Source organism: Dreissena polymorpha, chromosome 1, assembly GCF_020536995.1.
Source record: "Dreissena polymorpha isolate Duluth1 chromosome 1, UMN_Dpol_1.0, whole genome shotgun sequence".
Taxonomy (NCBI): domain Eukaryota; kingdom Metazoa; phylum Mollusca; class Bivalvia; order Myida; family Dreissenidae; genus Dreissena; species Dreissena polymorpha.
Window position 1 is genome coordinate 39,016,381 of NC_068355.1, and position 19,843 is coordinate 39,036,223.

At 35.7% G+C, this 19,843-nt stretch overlaps 1 protein-coding gene across 2 annotated transcripts in view; it reads left to right on the top strand.

Moving 5' to 3' along the window:
- The window catches only part of LOC127877385 (uncharacterized), a 130,171-nt gene extending 115,330 nt beyond the window's left edge, over positions 1 to 14,841 (top strand). Inside the window, exon 7 of one of the 2 annotated variants that reach the window (XR_008048424.1) lies at positions 14,484 to 14,841. The gene's annotated coding sequence lies outside the window, so the exon portion shown is untranslated. Of the gene's footprint in view, positions 1 to 14,477 lie in introns of both variants that reach the window. The other variant, XR_008048428.1, reaches the window with a different exon arrangement.
- The last annotated feature ends 5,002 nt before the right edge of the window (positions 14,842 to 19,843 follow it).

Consider the following 19,843-nt stretch of genomic DNA (forward strand, 5'->3'; position numbering starts at 1 on the left):
GTATTTGCGCTACATCGCGTGGTTAAACCTGTTACAAGTTCGCATTTTGCGGTTGAACGCATTCAAGTATTGATTACCTCGCAATGTAAGTGCTAAACACAGTTATTACAATCCTGGATGCTCTTTAGCACGTTGTATTTTAACTTTGATTAAATGAATCTACTAAAAAAACTGGAATAGTAAAAAAGGTAATGAAATAAAAGAAAGATGAAATAAACACGTGCCTGCCCTCGTGATATTAACCCGGGGCATCTAGAAGCAAAGCTAACGCGCTACCGCTACACCAGACCGGCTTTTGAAATTGTGTGGTAGTTTAAACGCTATGTTGGTAATAAATAGTTTTTTCTTAATTATGGATGTAGTTACAAACGCTTTATTATTTTTCCGATTTTGATTGATGATTTTCTATCAACAAAAATACGCGTTAAACTCTTTTTTAAGTCGAGCGTGTTATTTTGCTCGTGAGAATATAATGCATACTTTATTTCTTAATCTATTAAATTTTGCTTTAAAATCATTTGCCAAATTGTAAACAATTCCCTTTAAAAAGGCGAGCGCGCGACGAGTTTTATTACCAATATAATGTGGATAAAACCTCTTCTGAATTAGAAAAAAAAACAGCATTTGCCATAATCATAGGCGTATTTAGGTGGGTGGCTATGGGGCTAAAGCCCCCCCCCCCCCCAGCTGGCTGGCTAGATATGATTTTTAAAAAATGAGCCCCTTACAGTTCCAATCCACTTGTGTATTTCCTGTCATAAGCCATTAACAGCTGTCAATTTGTATGATTAGCCCCCAGGCATGTGTACAGACGATCTAACCTTCGCCAGCTAAACTGCACGCTTCATTGACTGTAAGTGATAAACTGCGCTATTTGATTGGCTGACGGAGAAACATTCAACTTATGAAATTCATCGATACATTTAGTTATAGGTAAATGTTTACAAATGGCTGCCGCATGGGACTTGTGAAAAAAATATCCTCCAATTACCTTCAGTCGAGCGGTTAAGGAAACAACTAAAATAATTTCTGAATGAATTCAAACATTGCCGCAATAAACGATGTACCTAAAAAGATTTATTTCATTCCTGTTAAATCCATGTCAAAATTGTTTATTTAGAGCGTGTTTAACCACACAAAGCCGATAGTTCCATACACATCCGCAAATGACATACACTTCGCGCGTTGTTTACCTTGAGTCGAGAGGTAACATCCGAAAAGGGAGAGTATTCGATTGCAATAGACATGAGGTCAACAAAACTTCAAAAATTCGATTTACTGAACAAATTTAGAGAAACCGAAAGATTAATTTTACTTTTTTATAACTTTTATTTACCATTTATCAAGTTTCTGTTTTAACGGTCGATCTTCTTTTGAGCAACATTGACATGAAAAAGTACTCAATAACTGAAAAAACTACATCTTTCGCAATTTGTTCCTATACAATTTCGGCATGTATATATATATTACTATTAAAAGATTTGATAACATTATCATCAAATCGGGACAGGGTATACCCACTGAACATGTGGATATCGGCATATCTCATATTTTCGCGATGTGCGCGCACAGATTATTCCATGCAGCAATTTCTGGGAATCGTGAAAAAGTAAACGAATTTTCTTTAAAATATATAAAATACTTGAGATTATGTTATTACACTAGCGCATTGGTCTGCAATTTATGCGCAAGTTTAATGAAGAGTACCGAAAAAATGCACGATAAAGGCATAAATTTGGACTATTTAAGTTGAAGTAAGATTTTTAATGCAATTAAACTTTTTTTTCTTATTTTAGTCGTGTCTATAATTATTTTCAAGCGTAGTAATGTTATTAAAACAAAATACTGGTTTGAGAGACATTTGATTTACCCCTGTGTGTCTGTCTGTCTGTCCGAAAATTCGATTTACTGAACAAATTTAGAGAAACCGAAAGATTAATTTTACTTTTTTATAACTTTTATTTACCATTTATCAAGTTTCTGTTTTAACGGTCGATCTTCTTTTGAGCAACATTGACATGAAAAATTGCTCAAGAACTGAAAAAAAACAACAACAACGTTCGCAATTTGTTCCAATACAATTTCGGCATATATATAACTATTAAAAGATTTAATAAAATTATCATCAAATCGGGACAGGGTATACCCACTGAACATGTGGATATCGGCATATCTCATATTTTCGCGATGTGCGCGCACAGATTGTTCCATGCAGCAATTTCTGGGAATCGTGAAAAAGTAAACGAATTTTCTTTAAAATATATAAAATACTTGAGATTATGTTATTACACTAGCGCATTGGTCTGCAATTTATGCGCAAGTTTAATGAAGAGTACCGAAAAAATGCACGATAAAGGCATAAATTTGGACTATTTAAGTTGAAGTAAGATTTTTAATGCAATTAAACATTTTTTTCTTATTTTAGTCGTGTCTATAATTATTTTCAAGCGTAGTAATGTTATTAAAACAAAATACTGGTTTGAGAGACATTTGATTTACCCCTGTGTGTCTGTCTGTCTGTCCGAAAATTCGATTTACTGAACAAATTTAGAGAAACCGAAAGATTAATTTTACTTTTTTATAACTTTTATTTACCATTTAACAAGTTTCTGTTTTAACGGTCGATCTTCTTTTGAGCAACATTGACATGAAAAAGTGCTCAAGAACTGAAAAAAAAAAACAACAACAACGTTCGCAATTTGTTCCAATACAATTTCGGCATATATATTACTATTAAAAGATTTGATAAAATTATCATCAAATCGGGACAGGGTATACTCACTGAACATGTGAATATCGGCATGTCTCATATTTTCGCGATGTGCGCGCACAGATTGTTCCATGCAACAATTTCTGGGAATCGTGAAAAAGTAAACGAATTTTCTTTAAAATAAATCAAATACTTGAAATTATGTGTTTACACTAGCGCAGTGGCCTGCAATTAATGCGCAATTTTAATGAAGAGTACCGAAAAAATGCACGGAAAAGGCATACATTTGGACTATTTCAGTTGAAGTAAGATTTTTAATGCAATTAAACTGTTTTTTTCTTATTTTAGTCGTGTCTATAATTATTTTCAAGCGTAGTAATGTTATTAAAACAAAATACTGGTTTGAGAGACATTTGATTTACCCCTGTGTGTCTGTCTGTCTGTGTGTCTGTCACACTTGATGTCTGAACTCAAGTCCTTGTTTTACATGCACTTTTATCATGCAAAATGCTGATTAGATAGCATGAAATTGCATCATTTGAAGGTACCATTAAAAAAAATCAACGATGGAAGGGGACACCCCTCCCGCACCCTCCCCAGTTGAGCCCCCCCCCCCTCGGAAAAACTTCTGGATACGCCTCTGAATAATTATTCTACTTGCAGTGAATAAAAGTCAACAGAGTGTCCTGACCAAGAATTAACGAGTTAATTAGAAAACAAAACGGGTTGCTATCATTACACTTAATCAGCATGATATTGAATTTAATCAGTTTAACATGTTATTAAGGCTATTAAAGCTATACTCGGTAAACGGGATCTCTGTCAACTAAAATCGTCTTTCGTTCAATGGAGGCCGACCCCATGTGTATTTAAGGCCGGGGAAATTACACCAAAATATCCAACCTAACCCGCTACACACTGACATTCTATAATAGTGTTCACGAGTGCTAAATGTCATGACATATCCGATTTCAAGAATCTGCCGACTACCTTCATGAGATGTGAAATAGACACTGCATATCCATTTATATTCAAGAGAACCCCAAAGGACTTGTTTACAGATTGTTGTCTGTTAAAAAAGTCATTGAATGAATTAATCTCAGATCTGTAATAAATTGAAATGTTTATAGTTTTTATTATAACAAGGACACATACAATGCAATATCTGGGGTTCGAACTCAGTACCTCTGGAAGCAAAAGTAAGCATGCTACCAGTACACAACGACGGTTTCCGCATTTTGAGAGCATTGTAAACGCTTTTTTTATAATTCGCGCTTTTAGCTAAATTACCAATAGAAAAGCGTTGAAAACGATTTTAACTTTCCCGATTTCGATCACTGATTAAGCATAAAAACCAGACGTATTCTCAACATTTTTTCATAGTAAAAAGTGTTATTTTGCTTGTCTGAATATAATAATTTTTTTATTCTTTGAAAATTGTCATTTTCTCATTTAACAATAACTGTTATTTTATCCTAAAAAAGGTCCATGAACATTAAAGTCATGGAATGCCGTGATTTTGTTTACATCAACATTTGTTATGGCGATGAGCAAATAAAGTACTTATTTTTAAACACTGTATTTAGACAACTTTTTCATGACGTTTTTCTGAAATTCGAGGCGACTGTATAACTATTTTCGAAAACAGTTTTTACTAGAATTAGTGTACCCACAAGAATAAATTTGCTGGACCTATTTTAGGAACATCACGGTTTACGCAACTTAACGCTAGGCAATAAACATGTAACCTTCAGCGTTATATAACTACATGTATTTCAAACGGTAATGTAACTCTATTTCACACGATTTCACGCACCGGTAACTTTGCTGACATCACAGATTTTAAAGCCTTTTTTCGCCGAATACATAACACTACCAAGAAGCCAATTAAATGGAATGCGCGCTGTTTTTGCCAGTTTCAACTTACAAGAATGACAAATTGTTTTGCATTCAATCGAGAATTTACTGTTCATAAACACTTACATTTTCATGGAACGATTCACAGATTAACCCATTTATGCCTAGCGTCTAGAAAAAAAGGCATTAGCAAACAGCGTTTCTAAGAACCAGATGAGACGCCGCATGATGCGGCGTCTCATCAGGGTCTGCGCTGTTTGCTTAAAGGAATTTCTGTACGAAATATTCTAAATATAGTAATAAATATACTAGACATCCCTAATTTTGGACATAAATTGATCCAATTAAGAAGGATGGGAGAGTCCACAAGACATAAATGGGTTAATAAATGGACGATGTCCGTGAGACCTGTTTTTACAAATTCCAAACATAAAGCGAAACCCGTCCGAAAAAAATCAAGATCCATGATCTCGATAACTCAAAGAGTACTTCAGCAAGGTTGTTGGAAGTATGTATGTTGAAAGGGGGCCTAGCGAATATGAACGTTATTTCAGTTTGTGTCCGACACAAGGACACAAACTGTGGCTGCTATGGTAACAGACATAAGTGAAAAATGTATGGGTCCAGCAATAAATCAAAAATACTAAAGCTAGGTTCATTTAACTTGGTTCATGTATGCGAAAAAGGCAATATAGGGGAAAATTCACGTTGTTAAACAAGTTTCGTTCGACAACAATTGTTGCTTCTATGGGTACGGACATTTACAAAAACTTTCAAAAAAATCTGGATCCTGCGACATCTCAAAGAGTACTAAAGCTAGGTTTATGGAATTCGGGCTGTCGAAAGAGTTATATAGGGGAATATGCACGTCATTTTAGATTTTTCGTCAAACATAAATTGTGGTTTTTATGATTACAGAAATAAGTGAAAATTATCCGAAAAATCTGGATCCACCGATAACTCAAAAAGTACTTAAGCTAATTAATGAAACTGTGGATGCGGATAGAGGGCCATATGTTGAATATGCATGTTATTTAAGTGTGTGTGTTTTTTCGTTTGACAAATGTGAATGTTATGGTAACAGAAATAAGGTAAACCAAAAATCTCGATCCTGCGACAACTCAAAATGTATTCAAGCGAAGTGTCATATGGGGAACATGCAAACCTTTGTTTCGTCCGACTAAAAAGCGGGTGATATAGTAACATAAATAAGTGAAATCTCAATTCTGAGTCTTTCGATAACTCAAAAGTACTTTATCTTTCTCTGACAACATCATCTAGGAAGGGGACTTATGTTTTTTGTAACAAAGCTCTTGCTAATGTAAAAATATATCGCTCTGAAGATCTGGCCATCCAATTCACGATACTGTTGTTTACTTTTCATTAATCAATTAACTGCCGTTGGGTTACCCTCTTAATTTTATTTACAGGTTTTATGAAGAACGGGGTAACCCTTGCCGACGTCGCTTTAAGTTTGTACGGAGAACAATCGAAGAATTGAGCGTGATAAATAATTATTAAGTTTGAATACAATTGTTGTTCATAAGTTGTCACCCTTGAGTGATGTCCCCCCTTAAAACACTATTGTTTAAATAAAGCTTTGGCTGACATTTACTAAAGCAGAGTTTATGCAATCAAGCCTTGGTAAAAAAGCATACAAGAAGGGTTGCGCACTGTATGTGACATAGTTGTACGCGATATTGTGTACATGTATCTTGTATTTACATTATGTCCGTTATTTGATTGATCCCACTTGGAATGTGCAAGAAGTACATTTATACTACTTATCCAAGTTAACAGAAAATTACATATAATTCCAGTTACTGACACATGTATAAACAATGGGAATTTTTTCAAGAATTTTGTTTCGTTTCCTAGCTTACCTTACGCGGTAGAACGCTCGTGGGCCGAGCCAGGTCCCTGTTGGTCGGTCTATAAGACGTGAACATCTTTAGTTCACGATACCTTTAAATGTGGAAATGTCCACGGTTCCCAACGCTCTTGCTGATCACCTTGGATTCCGAGACTGTAATATATGAGTCGCGTTCTAAGAAAACTGGGAATAATGCATTTGCGTAAAGTGTCGTCCCAGATTAGCATGTGCGGTGCGCACAGGCTAATCAGGGACGACACTTTCCGCTTTTATGACATTTTTCGTTTAAATGAAGGATCCCTTCTTAGCAAAAATCCAATTTAGGCGGAAAGTGTCGTCCCTGATTGACCAGTGCGGACTGCACAGGCTAATCTGGGACGACACTTTACGCACATGCATTTGCCCAGTTTTCTCAGAACGCGTCTAAAATATTTCATTGTTTTAGTTTTCATAATGTAATTGAAACCAGAGCATAAGCTGTTAGCCAGTGCTTTAAGGTATCTTACTGTCAGAAATTGACAGATTTATGACTGCTAATAAATGGTTGCGTTAAAACATATGCATAAAATTTCATACCAACAACAGTTTCACGCATAATAATGAAACACGAAGTTCTTTGTTTTTCGCTTATTATTTCTCTTAACTTTATTCTTACAATGTATTCCTTACTATAGTCCTTCAGGTATTTACTACGGTGATGCTGCAATTCAGCGTTTTTCCTTTCGGGAGTGGTCCCTTCAAAAAGGGAATTTTACGGCAAAACTGGAAATTGTTTTAGACCGGTATAATTTTAGTAAAAGTTATGAAACATTGATCACATATTTTGCGACAAATGCTGAATGATAGCGTGTGCATACTTTTGTATGACGATAGAGTTAACGCCTCAAACTGACTTATTTGTCCAATTTTAGTTCTTAAATAAAGCTTGTATTGCGGTGTTATATTTTTATTATAATTTCTTGATAATGTTATTAAGTTTTTTATTATAATTTCTTGATAATGTTATTTAGTATAGGGGAAAAGTGATTACCTTCTGAGCAAGTTTATATGATCATTTTTTCCCCCAACCAAATTAGCCTAAACAAAATTAAGGTTATGTATAGGAAAACTCAGTAAAAAAATTACATGGTTATGAATGTGTATAAATATTTATTGAAAAATGTTGTAGACTCATTGCCCGCCTATTTCGCGTTTTTTGTCTCGTACATAGCGATGTTACCTGATCAACGAATTATCTGACTGATAAATGTGGTTACAGTTACAACTTTTATTACTTTTTCGAATGACGTTTTATGCAAAGTAGGCGTCTTGTTCCTAGTACATCTTAACCCATTTATGCCCAGTGGACTCTCCCATCCTTGTAAATTGGATCAATTTATTTCCAAAATTAGGGATGTCTAGTATATTTATTTCCATATTTAGAATATTACTTACTACAATTCCTTTAAGCAAACAGCGTAGACCCAGATGAGACGCCGCATCATGCGGCGTCTCATCTGGGTCTACGCTGTTTGCAATGTCCTTTTTTCAGGACGCTAGGCATGAATGGGTTAACGTCTGCACATTGCTGTTGATGAAATCGCAATGAAATTGTGACCGCAAAGATGTTTGTTTACGTACGTATTTCATGATCATCCGCGTGTTTAGTAAGAAGATTTATTTGAAACAAAAACTGATTCAAACGTTGTGGCTGTATATGGATATTAAATAATTATCGATTTCCAATTTATCGTGGTTTATAGACCAATAAACCATGTTCTGAGGCGAACCAAATAAACTACTTAGCGTGTGCCCGAGGTGTTTAATAGGCATGTATCTAAACGAGAAAGCATTGTATATTGACCGATAAACAGCGATGATTATACAATAATATAGTTCACTTTGATAAAGGTACAAGTTTTGCAATTCAAATGTGAAGATAAGTCCAGTATACTTTGCGCTTCGGTACACATTTAAGCGTTGTTTAATGGGAAATTTTAGAGCGAAAGTTGTGTTCGTTGTTTGTAACAAAAAAATAATCGGCGAATATCATCATAAGGTTTAAATACAGCATAAACAGGGAAGTAAGATTTTTCGTATGTGTAGTTTGTACTCGTATTAAGTTTTGCATCAATTGTTAAAAAACATTCTAATTCACACTTACACACCTTAATTCGTTTTAAGTATGTTATTTAATACCAATAGTATGCAATTTATCCTTGTTATTATTATCGAAACTTAGCAACTAAACACACAGGAATGTATCTTATAAGTTCACAACTGATACATGCAGGAATGTTTCAGTTGTCAAAGGGTAAATTACTATTTCGCAATTCGGACGGAATAATTACGGTTATTTTCTGAGTTTCATATAGGAGTGGACCCAAACGTGTATTTTAACCTAGCGTCCTGAAAAAAGGACATTGCAAACAGCGTAGACCCAGATGAGACGCCGCATAATGCGGCGTCTCATCTGGGTCTGCGCTGTTTGCTTAAATGAATTTCTTTATGAAATATTCTAAATATAGAAATAAATATACTAGACATCCCTAATTTTGGAAATAAATTGATCCAATTTAGAAGGATGGGAGAGTCCACTGAGCATAAATGGGTTAATACCATGATCTTAAGACGAGTGATTAGTAATACGATATGAACAAATATTTAAATATTGTGATTTAAAGTATCTACAACAAAAGTCATTATAGCAACTTTAATGCAGAACGCCTTTTTCATAAGATATAAATGTTTGTCAATATTTTCGAGATGTATCTTACTTCTTTAAATTGATGTTTGCATAAATTAAAAGATTGTTACACATTTAACCTTCCTCTTTATTCGGTGTTTTGCAGAAAACTATACCCATGTAGGTTTTGTCCAGGATCTTCAAAGCGTCCTATCTTAATTACCAGAGTCATATCATTAACTGTTTTACTTCACTTTTCGCGGCTTACGCGGTACTACATACGTGTTCTTGACTGGGGAGAAGTTCTGTTCATCAACAACTAACTATTAACCGAAAAAGAGTGTACGTTCCAAAAAAATATAGATGCAGAAACTTCAATACAGAAATTATGTGAACGTATACTGTTCTACTCCTAAGTCGGTTTTTACGCACCGAAATTAATTGGTTAAACGCGTATCGTTTCACTAACCAATGAATGGCAATTTCAGTAATGCTGAACAGGAGATTGCGAAATATATCTTTACTTGGGAAAATGTAAACAACACCGGCCTTTAAAGGGGCTTTTTCACAGATTTTGGAATGTTTTGAAGTTTGTCATTAAATGCTTCATATTAGGGATGGGACCGGATATCCGAATATTCGAATATTCGAAAATCGGCCGAATATTCGAATCCAAAATTCATATTCGAATATTCTATTTGTATGCAAATATAATTCCAGCGTTGTAAGGGTTAAAGTAGAACAACAGTTTCTGCTTAATAACTTGAGGTACCATACAATGGAGGTTTTATGCTGAAGATTTGTGTGGGTTTCTTACCTACAGACCTGGCTAGTGATTGTATTTTAATTTTTATGCCCCCTTCGAAGAAGAGGGGGTATATTGCTTTGCTCATGTCGGTCGGTCGGTCTGTCGGTCCGTCCACCAGGTTGTTGTCAGACGATAACTCAAGAATGCTTGGGCCTAGGATCATGAAACTTCAAAGGTACATTGATCATGACTCGCAGATGACCCCTATTGATTTTGAGGTCACTAGGTCAAAGGTCAAGGTCAAGGTGATCCGAAATAGTAAAATGGTTTCCGGATGATAACTCAAGAACGCTTAGGCCTAGGATCATGAAACTTGATAGGTAGATTGATCATGACTCGCAGATGACCTCTATTGATTTTCAGGTCACTAGGTCAAAGGTCAAGGTCACAGTGACCCGAAATAGTAAAATAGTTTTTGGATGATAACTCAAGAACGCTTAGGCCTAGGATCATGAAACTTGATAGGTAGATTGATCAGGACTCGCAGATGACCCCTATTGATTTTGAGGTCACTAGGTCAAAGGTCAAGGTCACAATGACCCGAAATAGTAAAATGGTTTCCGGATGATAACTCAAGAACGCTTAGGCCTAGGATCATGAAACTTGATAGGTAGATTGATCATGACTCGCAGATGACCTCTATTGATTTTCAGGTCACTAGGTCAAAGGTCAAGGTCACGGTGACCCGAAATAGTAAAATGGTTTCCGGATGATAACTGAAGAACTTATACCTAGGATCATGAAACTTGATAGGTAGATTGATCATGACTCGCAGATGACCCCTATTGATTTTCAGGTCACTAGGTCAAAGGTCAAGGTCACGGTGACCTGAAATAGTAAAATGGTGTCCGGATGATAACTCAAGAATGCTTATGGCTAGGATCATGAAACTTCATAGGTACATTGATCATGACTGGCAGATGACCCCTATTGATTTTCAGGTCACTAGGTCATAGGTCAAGGTCACAGTGACAAAAAAACATATTCACACAAAGGCTCTCACTACAACGGAGAGCCCATATGGGGGGCATGCATGTTTTACAAACAGCCCTTGTTTCAATTAAATGTGATTTATATGTTAAATGTTGAAGATCTGGTTGTATGGCTTGTTGCTTGCTGTATGCACTGTTTTCCCTGGATCAAATTAATACATCCTTTTAAGATTAATGGAATCTATGCCTTTGATCAGGCTTATTCTGCAACGCTGGAACTCATGTTTATTGTTTAGCAAAACAAAAAACTCTTTACTCAACCTAAACAAATAACAATTTTTTTTAATGTTTAGAAATTTTAAATAACAAATGCAATAAGTTTTGTTATATATATTTTCGCTTTATTTTATTCACGATTGTTTATGTCTTACTGTTTTTATATTTTACGCTGTCATTTCAGTTAGTGATTTGCTAAGCATGTAAAAGAAAAGAAAATATAATGTTTATGTTGAAAAATTGCTTGTTTTTTACCTTGTGTTTAATGTTTCTTTTCATGTGTATTTATTGCAATAACAGATGTATGCATTGTGTCATTTACTAAATAATCTGTCTTGTTGAATACTAGTGTCTCTTTCCAGCAGTATTTCTTGTAAAAAGAGGACTGCATTACGAATAAAAAGTATAATGACTGTTGATATGCCCCTTTAACAGTTCCCATTTGTTGTTGTGCCAATATACAAATAGTGTTATTTAAAGTTGAAATCAAAAGAAAAATTCAATAAAATAATGCAACTTAATAACACTAGTGCTTTTCGCTGTTTGTATCTTAAAAGGTAAGCCAATTGTTTTGTATAGAAGCTATCTGCATAATTTATATGAATTAATAGTCAGTAAAATGATGCAATCAACTTAATTCATTTTAACTGAAACTATTAGATACGTGTTCATGCATGTATGCGTTTTCAAGTTGCCAAAAAAATCAACAAAAATGGGAATATAAAATTGTAAAATGCACATTTTTTTTGTTTGATTTGCAATTAAAATAAATCATTCTGATAGTGTAAAATGTTCATGATTGATTAAAGGTGAGAGAATATTGCCTTTTATGTTGCTGTTGACAGTTGTGTTTTTAATCTCAATAACAACATGTTTGGTATTTATAGAAAGTTTTATTTTCATTATGTGACAAAATGATAAGTAAGATGCAAATAATTGACAACATCCATCCATTTGTCAATGCCTGTAGTGCACTTAAACGGTCTTGTTCACAGATTTTCATGATATATAAAAATGTCCCTAAAGGAATTTTATAACACAAATGAACTTATTGGAATTGTTTTAAATAATTATAATAAAAAAGAAAAAGATAAAACTAAAAAGATGTGCCTGACTTGGAGGTTTGAACCCAACACCTTTGGAAGCAGAAGCTAACGTGTTTTCACACAACGAAGGCTTTTAAATAAGGAGGGAAGTGTAAAACTAGTTAGATGTGATGTCAGGTAGCCAGGTTTGGGGTAAATAATCGATGAAAAGCATTACAAAGGCTTCATTATTTTTCCAATTTTAATTTATTTATTTTAACAAATGAACTGTGGATTGTTTATTTTTTGCTAGTTTGGATATTATGCATGCACTCTTTTTTAATTTGAAGACTTTTTATTTCATTACCACTTTTGCGAAACTGTGAACACATCCTTTTAAGAAAAACTCATTTGATACATCAGTTCAAGTTCATATGTTTGTAATGATCTCAAGAATGTTTTATTTGGCAGCAATTTGTATTACCCGAATTTTATATTTATATGTACTCTTGTACACCTGTATGATGTTCACTCACTGGCAGCAAGCATTGTTTACTGTGAACTTGTTCAATGGAATATATAGCACAATTAAGTATTAGTGTTACATGCAAGTTTAATTGTTATACCAAGTAGTTGAATTGTAAAACTTTACTGTCAACTTAAGTACTTGTGTGCATGGTTACACAAACCAAGGGATTTTGTTTACCTTGAAATTTAAAAAGATATTTAGATTGTGCTACATTATATCTTTGACCATTTGTTATTTTGAGTAAGTTTTTTTTTCGCATTCATGTCAAATATACAGATCTTTGGAGAATGTTTCGAGTTTGAGTTGTATTTCTGGCTTTGTAACTTGCAGTTTTCAATTAGTACTGTTTCTGTTCAGTTACATATTGCTTAGACTAAAAATTTCCTGAAATGCATCAATAATAAATTGGTAATAAACAATTGATTGCATTAATAGATAAATGCACACGACGGAACATACTGCAAATGTTTATTCAGCAACAGCACTCAATTTATTTTGTTCTTTTATTTACAAAAACATGCTTAAAGCCACATTCCTGAAATTAAATACATGTGAATCAATACATATATATGCAATTTGAAAGTGTGCAAAATTGTCATTAAATCTATAGCCTAGTTAGCAAGTAATATACTATTTTTTTTAGTTTAAAACCGAATGTAGGATTGTTATACGGTGTACGTCTATTTCGACAAACGCGATAATATTTAAGTTGTAATGCGCAAAAAAACGGACTTATAACATGTAACACCAGATATATTCTAATTTGCATAGATGAAATTAAAGCTATAGCCTAGTTAGCAAGTAATTTATTATTTTTCAAACGGTACCGCTTTTAAAATCGAAAGAAGGATTTCTAGACATATACGTCCATGTCAACAAACACGATTATTTTTATGTTTTAAATTGCCTAAAAAGACGGAATGAAGATATATTTAAATGGCATAGATAAAATATGTTTCTTATTTATACTAAAATTAACTTTCATTTTAAGGTGTGTGGCTTTAAAACTGAACAGCTACGTATATTTACAAACAGTGATAGGTAATCTGTGCAGCATGTCTTTCCATATAAAAGTATTTCATTAAAATATATTTTCACTGCATTCTATTTTCACATTATTAATACTATTTATGAGCTGTATATTTATCAGTATTATTTTAACACAGTTATTAATAGTTTGCTAGTATGTTACTTTTCGGATGTGACCACGGATAAACTATACATGTAGATGGCTGAATTTTGGTAATAGTTTTGGTAGTAGTTTAGACAGTGTCCTACATGTTTTCAGAAATGAATAAATATTTTGAAATCGTTTTTCCATTTTTTATGTCCCCCACTATAGAAGTGGGGGACATATTGTTTTTGCCCTGTCTGTTGGTCTGTTGGTTGGTTGGTTTGCGCCAACTTTAACATTTGCAATAACTTTTGCAATATTGAATATAGGAACTTGATATTTGGCATGCATATGTATCTCATGGAGCTGCACATTTTGAGTGGTGAAAGGTCAAGGTCATCCTTCAAGGTCAAAGGTCAAATATATGGGCCAAAATCGCTCATTTAATGTACACTTTTGCAGTATTTCAATATTCAAAATAGCAACTTGATATTTGGCATGCATGTGTATCTCATGGAGCTGCACAATTTGAGTGGTAAAAGGTCACGGTCATCCTTCAAGGTCAGATGTCAAATATATGTGGCCAAAATCGCTCATTTTATGAGTACTTTTGCAATATTGAAGATAGCAACTTGATATTTGGTATGCATTTGTATCTCATGGAGCTGCACATTTTGAGTGGTGAAAGGTCAAGGTCAAGGTCATCCTTCAAGGTCAGAGGTCAAATATATGTGGCCCAAATCGCTAATCTTATGAATACTTTTGCAATATTGAAGATAGCAACTTGATATTCGGCATGCATGTGTATCTCATGGAGCTGCACATTTTTAGTGGTGAAAGGCCAAGGTCAAGGTCATCCTTCAAGGTCAAATATATGGGTCAAAATTGCTCATGTAATGTCACTTCTGCAATATGGAAACTAGCAATTTTATATTTGAAATGCATGTGTATCTCATGGAGCTGCACATTTTGAGTGGTAAAGGGTCAAGGTCATCCTACAAGGTCAAACGTCATATAGGGGGACATTGTGTTTCACAAACACATCTTGTTTAGAACTTTGCCCCCCCCCCCTCATGTAGTTTTTCTAGTTCAAAATTTAAGAATGGTTGCTAGCTGCCTTTTTAACACAATATTTGCCCATTGAAATATACATATGCAAAATATTAAATATATAACACACATCAAATCAAAAAGTTGAACATACAGGGGCAGTATAATGCATTAATATCAAAGCAATCACTCTATATACAATCATTTGAAGTTCAAAACTTGTTTTGAGTAAACAATTTTTGTAGTATGTAAAACAAAATGCACTTAGATATACAAAAGTTTTTTGTGAATTATTACTTCAAACTACTTGAACACATACATTCACGAAACTGCCATCGTCAAACACTAGTGGTATATTTCACGCGCACAGCAGTTGCCATTGGCACCAATTGCTGGTGACCAGGCGTTCTGTTCTCGTTATCAACAACGGCCAGTCCCTGGGTTTGGTAGTAGTCCAGAAGCACAATAATGTTGGTGAAATGGAGGTCCTTAGTGATAAAAAAGGAGAAATCCTGCCCGTGTCCAATGTTGTTCACTTTCATGCGAATTCTATAGTGAATAAGCCGTCCAGAAAAACTAAAATCAACAGTAAATATGCATGAATTACTAGATCTAGAAATTGTGTAGTTTAAAAAAAATAGACATTTCTTTAAATTGTGTGATTGTATGTGTAACTAGCATTAAAAATAGTAATGGTCTGCAAATTTCGGCGTCCTTTAAATGTCTTATTAGAGTAAACATGTTATTAAAGTAGATACACTTTGTTTTCACATGCATTGAATAACTTTGTTACACTACTGCATTCCATATGAGGTGTTGGTATATTTCTGTATATTGACTTGCCTGATAGTGATCACAAGGCAGTGTTTCTTTCTGCTATACCAGATGACGTAAGTTCCAAGGCGTGGTAGTGCCGTGGTCATTGTTCTTGGAACCTGAAATTGTCATCTTGAACTAGATCTTGCTTCAAAGTTTGAGTGCTTCAAAGAATACCTACATTATGTTGACTGATTTGTTTCATGTGCTGTACATAAAGACTCGAAAATCAGTTTTGTTTTTTGTTTTAATAACATGGTAATTCTCAAGGAAATACCATTATTATTGCTATGGATCGTTCTTCAAATAAAGTAAATATACCATATTTTTATTTCATTTCATACGAATATGTCGTGACCTTTTCCTTTGCAATATGAGGTAAACGTGATTTTAAAATCGAAAAACGACAAAATAACGCCCATGAAGTTCAATTGTACTAGTACACTTACAGTGTCGTCTGTTTCCATAGGACACCACCCAGGGTAGCCTGCTAGTATTGCCCGGTAGTGGCCGAACACATTGTCCCCTTCCAACAGGTGGTCTAGAGACCTACTCGAAAATGAGGCGCGTAAAGTCAGCTCTGGAATTTCTGTTCGTGCCGAAGGGTCCGAGTTCACTATTTCGACCTTCGGGCTGAAGTTGACAGACCTATTTCGTCCCGACAAGGAGCTTGACAAATTTTCACTTTCTGTTCCAGATAAATCGGAGCTTGATTGACTTGAAAATGATACTGAGCGAAACCCGTCAAATAGTGGACCGGCTGTTTGCATATTGCTTGCTAACACATTTCTTCTTCTAGGAACTGGTTGGCATACACGAATTCGACTCTCAGATGAATCTCTCGTATTTGTTCTTTCTAACAACGTACGTTCGTGACCATCACCATTTGTTGGCTCCATTTCCTTGGGCGTTATGCCACGTGAACTCTGTGATTCATTACTGTCGGGCTTGGAAAAGGGACTATTTTCCAGTTCTGGCTTCAGTCTCTCTGAACTTTGCCACGCTGTCATTCTTACTGAATTTTCAATACCGGACTTTTTTGAAGAATTTAATGAGTCTTCACTTTTTGAATATCTTATTCTGGGCACTGGTTTTGATCTTTTCAATTTGCTTGGTTTCTGGGCATAAACTGGTTTCTTTTGTTCCATTATGTTTGCAGAAGACGTCTCTACGTTGGTTGCAACAACGGTCAAAACACTGTTTATAATGCTGTCGTTGCTACACATTTGACAAAGTGCACTTTTTGTTGTATTCTCTGACTTCCGGGTATTGTATCGCTCAGGAAATCGCTTTCGCCTCACCTTTTCATCAGCAATACTGCTTTTATCTTGTTCAACAACGCTTGGTGTTGGAGAAAATATTTCAGCTAGTGTTGTCATATCCCTTTGTCTACAAGACCGGTAACCAACATAGTTTGACTCGTCGGTCTGTTTTAAGTCCTCGTACCTATTCTCATCGTTTTCAAAACTCTCATTTCTTTCATTTGTGAATCTGTTCCTATAACAATCAAACAAAGCGTAGTTTATTGGTGAAAACCTATCTGCAGAACATTCGTGATGGTCCATTCTGGTTTCTAGATCATCCATAGTTGGTGATTCTTCGCTGTTCTGTAGAAACTTATTGAAATCCAAATAGTTCGGAATTTCATCTTTGTCGGAGATATCACAATTGCTTACCATTCCCTCATCATGTTCTTCGACCTGATCGGTTATATCTTCATTAGCATGTGTTGCAGATGTGAACAGCGTCTTCAGATGCGTTGTGGAATCATCAGAGAGTTCTTCCTCGTCGAGGCGCGATACATTTCCTTCGTGATACGATTCGTGTACTACTTTGGTATAGCTCAAGCAACTGTAAAACTCTCTTTTATTTTCGCAACGTGATGGCTTATCAGAGTCATTTAAATTAACAAGACCGGTACCGTTTTCTTTTTGCGAAAACATGTACTCTTTTACATACGTTATGGAACTGTCCGAGTGGTACACTGGATTTTCACCCAAGTTACCTGCAGTTTCTGCTGTCACGTTAACGGGCGATTCCCCATTAATACCATCGCCAAAACTTTGCATCCGTTCAGAGACCGTTTCATTAAGAACTGCCCCCTTATCATCTTCGATGGAACTACATTTATCAAAGCTATCACATAACATGTCGGTGTCAACAAACTCGCCATCTTGAACGTTTTGTTTTTCACTTACAATTTCACGTCGAAACACATCATCCTCACCAATCCCATTGATTATTTCCTCTGAATTCATGGTTTTATCTTCATCACTATTAAAGCAATCGGAGCCGTCACTGTTGTTAGTGTCCGCCGAGTTCTGCCTCGAAAGATTTGAGATATTACGTACATTTAAATCTGTTTGGTTTTCACACGCAACTGGATTTCTGAAAATCTGTTTAACATAGCTGTTTTCGTTGCTTACATGAACACAATTCCCGTTGCAATCACTACATGATTTGCGTATATCTACACATTTTTCATCGTCCGATTTCTTACAAAATTCATCAAAATTCTTTTTCATGTTGCGTTCCATTGTGATTGTTTGTTTAGCGCCACTCTTTGAGTCTTTTGCATAACTTCCCGGCCGCTGAATACACTCAGACATCGGTAATGTTGAGGAATGTTTGCTGTCGACGGTATTCGTAAAGATTACTTGCGGGTATCTATTTTTGCCATGCAACGTGTCTTCAGATTCACGTTGCGATGACATATTTGCATAACACACTGTTGGGTCACTGTTGCTATCATTGGTAAAACTTATTTTCGCCACTGATGTGCCAGTTGGGACTTTAACAATCGGCGAAACATTCGTTTCCAAACTATGTTTTCGGGAATTTGGTGACGTTCCCATGTCCTCAGATGGTATATTCAGATAGAAGTGCCTGGGATGGTTATAGTTCATGGGTAGGTTGATGCGCGCACTCACGGTGTTGTCAATATCGACACTGGAGTCAACAGTGGGGTCCTGTACCATGGGTGTCAGTTTTGAAAGTTTCAGAATCGTCAGCTGTCTTCCCTGTAAGAAAATAAGCAAAACATTCCGAATATACGAAGGCACTGCGAGATAAATGCTGACATTCTACATCGTTTTTATTAGCGACTTCTTTTAAAATGAAGCTTCACGCTGATGACTCATTTCTTTTAATTCAATCGCTTTTGAAATGAAGAATTAGTACGATCCACAATCGTGTAATTTTATATGCGGACATGTGAGACATCGTTTGCTGGGTTATAAAAACATGATATCAAAATTTATCTCCGTGTAGCCGCTAATAACATGGCATGAGAAAAGGATGTTATTAAAGATGAGTACAAAAGTAATACTCATACCTTGAAGTCCTTAGCGAGCGAGCCTGTCCACGATACGCCCGGGTCTAATAGTCGGAATTTTTCCTCTAGAGGCGTCTCTAAAACGCCCGCTAGGCTCTCCGCGAGGCTTGCATCGGCACACACCTGCGCAGAGACGTGATTGATCTCGAGGCTGTCCTCGTGCTTTATGCAAGCCATGATGTTGACGCAGACGACTCGGGCTACATTGAAATAAAGTTTGCTTTATTAAAGAATTGTACTCTGGAATCTGACGTTATACCCTGAGATTGACGAAGGCGACACCAACTGCAGTAAAAAAAACATGGTGCTTTTTCATACATGTTTACACTCGAGTCAATTTGAAAAAAAGTATAACTTGGCTTGGTTCTTGACGATGGTACCGACTACCAAGTAATGATCTAATATAAGCGTGATGCCGATATGTTCATGGTCCAAGTAGAAGGATGTCTTGTATATTGTAATGTCCACGTGTATATATGCGCCATATTAGAAACATGACCCAATACAACACAGAGTTACTCATACCTAATACAAATAAGAAGAGCCCATACTCAATACAACAAATAATCGCCATAACTAACTACGAACAATACATACTGTATATGGATCTCTCCAGAAGAAGCAAACAGTCCTCTCTGTCGACACTCCTCAGCACTGTATGAAGCACGTAGAGAGTAGAGGCGGGACCTCTTCTCGCCCACCGCTCCAACATGTCTGCCCCGGCCGCGGGCTCGCGTCGCATAAAGACGAGGTCGGCTTCGGGGAAACCAAGCTCCTCCCCTACAATCTCCCAATCACCGACACCGACCGGTCCCTCGATTAGCAGGGTGCCTATGTCGCGGAGTACCTGAAAA